This window comes from Callorhinus ursinus, unplaced genomic scaffold (assembly GCF_003265705.2).
Source record: "Callorhinus ursinus isolate GAN/ISIS: 27379988/994484 unplaced genomic scaffold, GSC_fseal_2.0 scaffold5, whole genome shotgun sequence".
Lineage (NCBI taxonomy): Eukaryota > Metazoa > Chordata > Mammalia > Carnivora > Otariidae > Callorhinus > Callorhinus ursinus.
This window is the reverse complement of record NW_027397067.1, coordinates 12,562,247-12,570,314: the sequence shown is the minus strand read 5'-3', so window position 1 is coordinate 12,570,314 and position 8,068 is coordinate 12,562,247. Positions and strand designations below refer to the sequence as shown.

The following is an 8,068-nucleotide window of genomic DNA, read 5'->3' as shown; positions in this document are numbered from 1 at the left end:
ATGTATATATATATATATATATATATATACACACACACACAAAATAAAGTTAAATACAATGAAGGGATAAAATATGACTGTAAAAATGAAAATTAAAAAAGATTTTTAAAAAGGAATTGATAAGATGTTGGTTGAAAAAGGGAAGAAGAAAAATTCAACTAAAAAAATAGAAAAAAATTAAGAAAAATTTAAAAATTAACTTTGAAAGACCAAAGAATCATGGGGAAAAAGCCATGAATTCTATGTGCTATATTCCCCTAGCTCTGGGATTCAGCCGTTCTCATTGATCAGTGTACTTGGTCTTGGCTGGCTGTTCTTGCTGATGTTCTGGGGGAGGGGCCTGTCGCCGTGGTTCCCAAATGTCTTTGCGGAGGCGGAATTGCCCCGCCCTTGCCAGGGGCGGGGCTAAGTAATCTGCTGGAGTTTGCTCTGGGGAGCTTTTGTTCCCTGCAGGCTTTCCGTACAGCTTTGGTGGATGAGAGTGAAAATGGCGGCCTCCAATCTCCGCCCCAGAGGAGCCGAGAACTCGGGGCCCCACTCCTCAGTGCACCCCCAGAGAAAAGCAATTACTCCCGTCTCCCCAGTCTCCGGCCGCACTCTGTGTGCACCCAGCCTGTGACCGAGCATTTCTATCTCTGGCACACGACCCTGTGTGGAGTCTCCAAACCCAGCAGATCCCTGTGGTGTGCTCCCCACCACTCCTCCCGGGGGAGGAAGGGGAGTCTCCCCGGATCTGCCCCTTGTTGGGTCCCTGCTGGAAGAGCAGCGGCCCGACTGTGCCGCAGATAACGGGGTTTATGGCCAACCCAAGCTGAGATCCCGCGCCTCGGCTCCATCTCTGCAGCCGGCTTCCCTGCTCTGATCCCTGGGAGCTCTGTCGCACTCAGGCACCCCCAGTCTTCCTGTGACCCCAAGGGTCCTGAGACCACACTGTCCCGCGAGGGTTCCACCCCCCACTTAGCCACTGGAGCGACGTCCCTCAGCAGAGCCGACTTCTAAAAGCTCTGATTTTGGCTCCGGGGCTCTATCACTTGCCAGAAGCAGCCGACGGAGGCCCCCTCCCCCACCATCTATCCTTGGAATATCGCCTCTTCTCCGCACATCCTACCTTCCAGTAAGTGGTCGTTTTTCTGTTCAGAGTTGTTGCTATTCTTTTCTTCGATCTCCTGTTAAGTTCGTGGGTGTTCAGAATGGTTTGATTCCTACCTAGCTGAATTCCTGGGACCAGACGAAATTTAGGTCTCCTATGCCTCTGCCATCTTGCTCCTCTCTGAGAAGTGGTATCTTATTAGGGTTGTGTTTTGCATTTCCTTGACCATCAGTATCTCTTCTGTGATGAAATACCCATTCAAATCATTTGCCCATTTGGGTGGTAATTATTTGTCTTATTGAACACAAGTTTATGTTTATAACTATATGAATACATCCAGAGGAGATCTGGGTTTGGAGGAGCTTAAAGCATACAATTTGGAGAGTCCTATTTAAAGAAAAGACTATAAAATTATTCAAATAGTCATTATTTGAGGGTCCTAAAGCTTCACTTTCATTACCTTCACTGTAAATCTGACCTAGATAGGACATACTGCTTTACTCAATACCCTGTTATTATACATTTAAATTCTTTTTTTTTAAAAAACATTGAAAACCATATTCAGATGAATACCTTTCTTTTTTTTAAAAGATTTTATTTATTTATTTGACAGAGAGAGACACAGCGAGAGAGGGAACAGAAGCGGGAGTGGGAGAGGGAGAAGCAGTCTTCCTCCTGAGCAGGGAGCCGGATGCAGGGCTCGATCCCAGGAACCTGGGATCATGACTGAGCAGAAGGCAGACGCTTAACCGACTGAACCACCCAGGTGCCTCTTCGGATGAATACCTTACAGATGAATCTTGGCATAGATATATTTTCATTTCTTCCATATAATGAAAAAAATTTTTCATTTGAATTAAGTTTAGTTAACATATACTGTATTACTAGTTTCAGGGATAGAATTTAGTGATTTATCAGTTGCATGTAACGCCCAGTGCTCATTACAATTACCCTCCTTAGTGGCCATCACCCGGTTACCCCATCCCCCCACCCACCTCCCGTCTAGCAACCCTCAGTTTGTTTCCTGGAGTTAAGAGTCTCTTAGTGGTTTCTCTGTGTTTTCATCTTATTTTTCCTTCCCTTCCCCTATGTTCATCTGTTTTGTTTCTTAAATTCCACATATGAGTGAAATCATATATTTGTCTTTTTCTTACTGACTTATTTTGCTTAGCATAATACCCTTAGTTCCATCCATGTTGTTGCAAGTGGTAAGATTTCATTCTTTTTGATGGCTGAGTAATATTCCATTATATATATAATATACACCACATCTTCTTTATCCATTCATCTGTCAATGGACATCTGGGCTCTTTCTACAGTTTGGCTACTGTGGACATTGCTGCTATAAACATTGGGGTGCATATGCCCCTTTGAATCATTATGTTTGTATCCTTTTTAGGATTTTATTTATTTATTTGTCAGGGAGAGAGAGAGCAGAAGCAAGGGGAGTGGCAGGCAGAGCGAGAAGCAGGCTTCCTGCTAGCAGGGAGCCCGATGCGGGACTTGATCCCAGGACCCTGGGATCATGACCTGAGCTGAAGGCAGACTCTTACCGACTGAGCCAACTAGGCACCCCCCAATTCTCATTTTAGTACCAAGAAGCCATCTTGTGCTGATGTCAAAAGGTTTTAAGTCCTAAAAGAATTGAGAGGAAGAGTATCTCATGCTGCAAAAGCAACACAGATCTCCTTCCCCGGTCCAGACAGCGTGAAAGGAGAAGCCCTGGGTAAACAGGAGTCAGGGGGTGGTGTCAGCCAGTGGTGATGCTGCCATACACCTCATACCACACGATCTGGCAATGGGTATAAGGCTGAGACGGGACTCGCCTTGCTTCCCACACGTGCTACATGAGAACCAGGCTGCCCCATTACTGATTTTTAATCAGAAACCCTGTGTGGCAGTTGGATTTTCTGAATCTATCCTGGGCTTTAGGGAAGAACCCTGCACTCAAGTTGCCTTTCACGCAACCACTGTAAAAGAACTCAAAAAAGAAAAAGTAGGATTCTTTTTTTAGAAATTTATTTATTTATTTTGGGGGGGGGGGGGAGAGAGAGAGAGAGAGAGAGTGAATACGAGCACAAGTGGCAGGGGCAGAGGGAGAAAGCATCTCAAGCAGACTCCATGCTGAGTGCAGAATCCCACACAGGGTTCCATCTCACAGCCCTGAGATCAGGACCTGAGCTGAAACCACAAGTTGGATGCTTAACCAACTGTACCACCCAGGAGCCCCAGAAAAACTAGGATTCTTAACTAATCTTGTTTTAATTCCCTTTCCTTGATGGCACAATTTCTCTGAAAGGTTAAAAAACATGTTCTTCTTGAAGCATGGGTCAGAATGTTTCCCTTTCTTCCAGAGATCCCCCATTTTAGGCTTAGATAGTACCAGAATAACACCAACAGAACGACAATGATGGCAACAGAATGGTAGCAGGAGCTACTATTTGGTGGACAGAGAGAGGCTGGTTTCCGAGCTCTGTGCTAGCCATTTGGCCCACATTGCCTCATTCAATTTCCTTGATAACCCTCTGTGATAAGTACTCTTGTTATGTCCACTTTACAGATGGGTAAATAAGCTCAGATATATTAAGGAACTTGTCTAAAGCCACAGAGCTGGTGAGTGGCGGAGCTGAGAAATGACTCCAGGTCTGTCTGACTCCAAATTCCTCTGAACTACAGAGTCTTCTCTACTTCTGAACTATCCTGAATTGATAGCGTATACTCAAAAATTGATATTAAGGATTTTCTATTCCTTGAATTCAAACCTTTTCTCTTGAATTGATTGAGCAGTTATATGCATAGTCATGTACAATTAGAAGAGAACTTATGACAACTTGAAAATATAGATCCTAGGATTTTTCTTTTTTTTTCTTTCTTTTTTCTTTCTTTTTTTTTTTTTTTTAAGATTTTGTTTATTATTTGACTAGAAGAGAGCACAAGCGGGGGGAACAGCAGAGGGAGAGGGAGAAGCAGGCTTCTCGCCGAACAGGGAGCCCGATGCGGGACTCGATCCCAGGACCCTGGGACAATGACCTGAGCCCAAGGCAGACGCTTAACTGACTGACACCCAGGTGCCTGATCCTAGGTTTTTTTCTGATTAAAAAAAAAAGAAAGAAAGGCCCCAGTCACTGAGCCGCCGCCGAGGACTCACCAGCCTCCCCCTTGAGCCCCCTCGCTTCCCGACGCTCCGTCCCCCCCCGCCCGCCTTCTCCCGCCGCCGCCTTCCGCAGGCCGTTTCCACCAAGGAAAAGGAATCGTATCGTATGTCCGCTATCCAGAACCTCCACTCTTTCGACCCCTTTGCTGATGCAAGTAAGGGTGATGATCTGCTTCCTGCTGGCACTGAGGATTATATCCATATAAGAATTCAACAGAGAAATGGCAGGAAGACCCTTACTACTGTCCAAGGGATTGCTGATGATTATGATAAAAAGAAACTAGTGAAGTTGTTTAAGAAGAAATTTGCCTGCAATGGTACTGTAATTGAGCATCCAGAATATGGAGAAGTAATTCAGCTACAGGGTGACCAGCGCAAGAACATAGCCAGTTCCTGGTAGAGATTGGACTGGCTAAGGACGACCAGCTGAAGGTTCATGGGTTTTAAGTGCTTTTGGCTCATTGAAGCTTAAGTGAGGATTTCCTTGCAATGAGTAGAATTTCCCTTCTGTCCCTTGTCACAAGTTTAAAAACCTCACAGCTTGTATAATGTAACCATTTGGGGTCTGCTTTTAACTTGGACTAGTGTAACTCCTTCATGCAATAAACTGAAAAGAGCCAAAAAAAAAAAAAAAAGAAAGAAAAACAAAAACCAGACCAACCAATCAACCAACAAACCTCTGATGTTAGAAACTTTGTCCTAAACAAAAATGCATTCTGAATATTGGCAAAGCCACAGGTTTACAGATTTGTAGGTCATGTAGTGAATCATTTTTCACCTCTAATGTGCAATCCATTCCCAAACACCTCATCAGAGGTTCATGCATGAACTCTGAAAGTCTTAATAATTATTCACTATATGTCTTTACCTGCTCATCGGCCGAATACTTTCCCCACCTACGGTTCTTCAAATATGTTATATTTCCAGTGATAATTCCCTACTCATACGTTCCCTACTCATACAAGTTCACTTCTTCTGAGTCCTGTCTCGTACCAGCTGCTTCTATTAAAAACATTTTTTGTAAAAAAAAAAAACATTTCTTGTGATGAACAATCTTTCACTGCTAACTGTTGTGACTCATAGGTAATGACAAGTCTGGAAAGTGAAGGAAAGACTTTTCTTATTTTTACCTTGGTGTGGCTGCTCCAACACTGACTTATGGTATCATCCCTCCCACCTTCACCCCGTACTGTGAGGCTATCTGATCCTTTTCTCTTGAAATCTTAAGATCTGTGAGTGACAGAAAAAGATTAAGCTCATTCTCTGTGGAAACCCTGCATCGGTTGCAGTAGAGACATTTCAGCTAAAAAGGACTTGGCTGGACACATGCACCCTAAGGTCCTGCTCTTCCTCCCCAGTTTTGGGGATCATAGCTAAATACCTCTAGGTTGCAGGCTCTCTTGGCTCATCTTTATCTCCTTGAGATTGGTAGCCGCATTTTCCAGACTGCTGCCATCCACGACTGACTCAGAATTCCCACAGGGCACAACCACCAAAGATTGCCCCCAGGCAGAGCCCTAGCTAGCAGTTTGGACACTTGGAGCCAAGGGGCTAAAACTTTCTTCAAGTCAACTTTGTAATTTTAACTAGCCTTTCTGACTGATTAGGTGCTAACATTTATGAAATCATTATTCAATTAGTGGGGTCTGGGACAAAGCTTTGTCACCCCCCACTGCTCGTGTGTCCCTGTGCTTGCTGCCCCAGTCCCCTTTCAGGAAGAAGGGATTTGTGTCCTGGCAGCCAGCCCTCCACTGTCAGCCCCTTCAGGAACCCCCTCAGCTGAGGGGAGCTGCCGTCCCCAAGAGCTTGCTCCATCTTAGCGTGGTATGTCTCTAGGGACTAAGGGTATGAGGGCAGGCTCTCTCAGCCCAACTTGAGACTACTCTGAGGGACCACTTTGATTCCAGAGCTCTCCATGGCTGTGGTGGTCAGCTTGGGCTGTGGTAACCTTTGGAGCAAGTATCACTGACTTTCACACTCTCATTCCACTCCTGAGCCTTGCAACATCCTCCAGGGAGCAGATACCCGTTATGTACAATTCTTGGCAAATAAAGACATTAAAAGTTAAATGCTTGATATCTACAAAAACAACTGCATCACAATTAACAGAAAACTGTGTATTCTTCTTTTTTTAAATTTTATTTATTTATTTGAGAGAGAGAATGAAAGAGAGAGAGAGAGAGCATGAAAGGGCGGAGGGTCGGAGGAAGAAGCAGACTCCCTGCTCAGCAGGGAGCCCGATGTGGGACTCGATCCCGGGACTCCAAGATCACCTGAGCCAAAGGCAGTCGCTTAACCAACTGAGCCACCGGAGTGGACTGCAGTCCCCCAGCTCCCAGACAGCTCCAGGTGAGAAGGCTTCTGCTAGTTACTTTCGATTTTCTGGAGAAAGGTTTGGACAAGCACAGCAGCTGGGGATAGAATGCATCGGCGGACACACCAGACTGGTGAAGGGCTCTGGGTGGGGTGCCACACTGTCCCTAAGAACAAACAACAGCCCACTAGTGTCCCTAATCGACACATAGGCAGAATCTGAATAATTGTTTCTTCAAGGGTCTCTGGAGGCGAGGTAGGAACATAGGACAAGCAGAATTCAGTAAAAGCAATTCTATTAAGTGCCAAGACGGTGTGACAAAGTGTAAATGTCAGTGAAGCCGAATCTGGCTCAGAGACACACTTAGACTGTCTCAGAAGTGGATGGACCGCTTACTCTTTAGACAAGCTTCCTGGGACACGAAATCTTAACATCTAAGCTTTAACATGAAACAAGCTGCTGAGCGCTTGTCCCGAACTTCAGTTACACTTATTTAACAATGCAGACTAGAGTAAATCCACAGGCTTCAAAAATAAAGCCAAAGTACTTATTTATTCACGACTTCTACCTCATCTCCTTTGTGCTAGGCACGAGTCTCAGTGTTGTACAAATATTAATTCATTCAATTATCTTCACGAGTCTCAGTGTTGTACAAATATTAATTCATTCAATTATCTTCACGACTCTGTGGTGGATTTGATTACTGTTCCTATTCTATAAATGAGGAAATTGAGGCACAGAGTTTAGTAGCTCAAAGCACATAGTTAAGAAATGGTTTAGGCCATTTACTAAGTAAGGTAAAATCTAATTATGACTGTTAAGATGCTTAATTAGGAGTAAAGCCAATTAAACCTGGCATTGCCAGCTCAATTTCAAACTGATCCATCAAGAATATGTCGAGGCACTCAGAGACTTCAAGGAATACTGAAGCCATAGTCTGCAACCGATGGAACCGTGTCAGCTGGTTAACATAGTTTGTTCATCTCTGTGATTTTAATAATTTTTGCCTTTAATGTTATGGCCAACTCTCAATTAAGTCACTAATGGGAGGTCATAGATAAACTGAAATTATAATTAGAGCAAATTTAGAGGAAATCTGTTTTAAGTCTCAGAGCCATATGACAGTCTAATGGAAGTTCTAGATTTCCTTCCCCCCAAAATGCACCTAAAGATATAAAAAATTTTTTCCATACAGTTTCAGGGAGCTCATAGATTCTTTGAAACCTCTGGGATTTTTGAAAGAATCTTTAGAAATTGCACTATTAGCCCTTTTGGTGATATCAAGGTCTTCTGAGACAAGTCAGGACAGTGACATTTCCCCTCTCCAGTGGCCCCAGGAAACTTGCATGTGTGCATGGTGAACTTGAGATTTATTGAGCTGATGGGGCTGTCTGGGATCATATGTGGTAATTGGTCCTCCGAGTTTCATTCTCAGGGAGAATAGTTAATTATGTATCTGCCTATACATCCTTACTGAAGCCTCTTGGTGGCAGGGACTAAGCTTGCTTAT

General features: G+C 44.1%; 1 pseudogene; it reads left to right on the top strand.

Moving 5' to 3' along the window:
- The first annotated feature begins 4,212 nt into the window (after positions 1 to 4,212).
- On the top strand, positions 4,213 to 4,881 carry LOC112823598 (eukaryotic translation initiation factor 1 pseudogene; annotated as a pseudogene).
- The last annotated feature ends 3,187 nt before the right edge of the window (positions 4,882 to 8,068 follow it).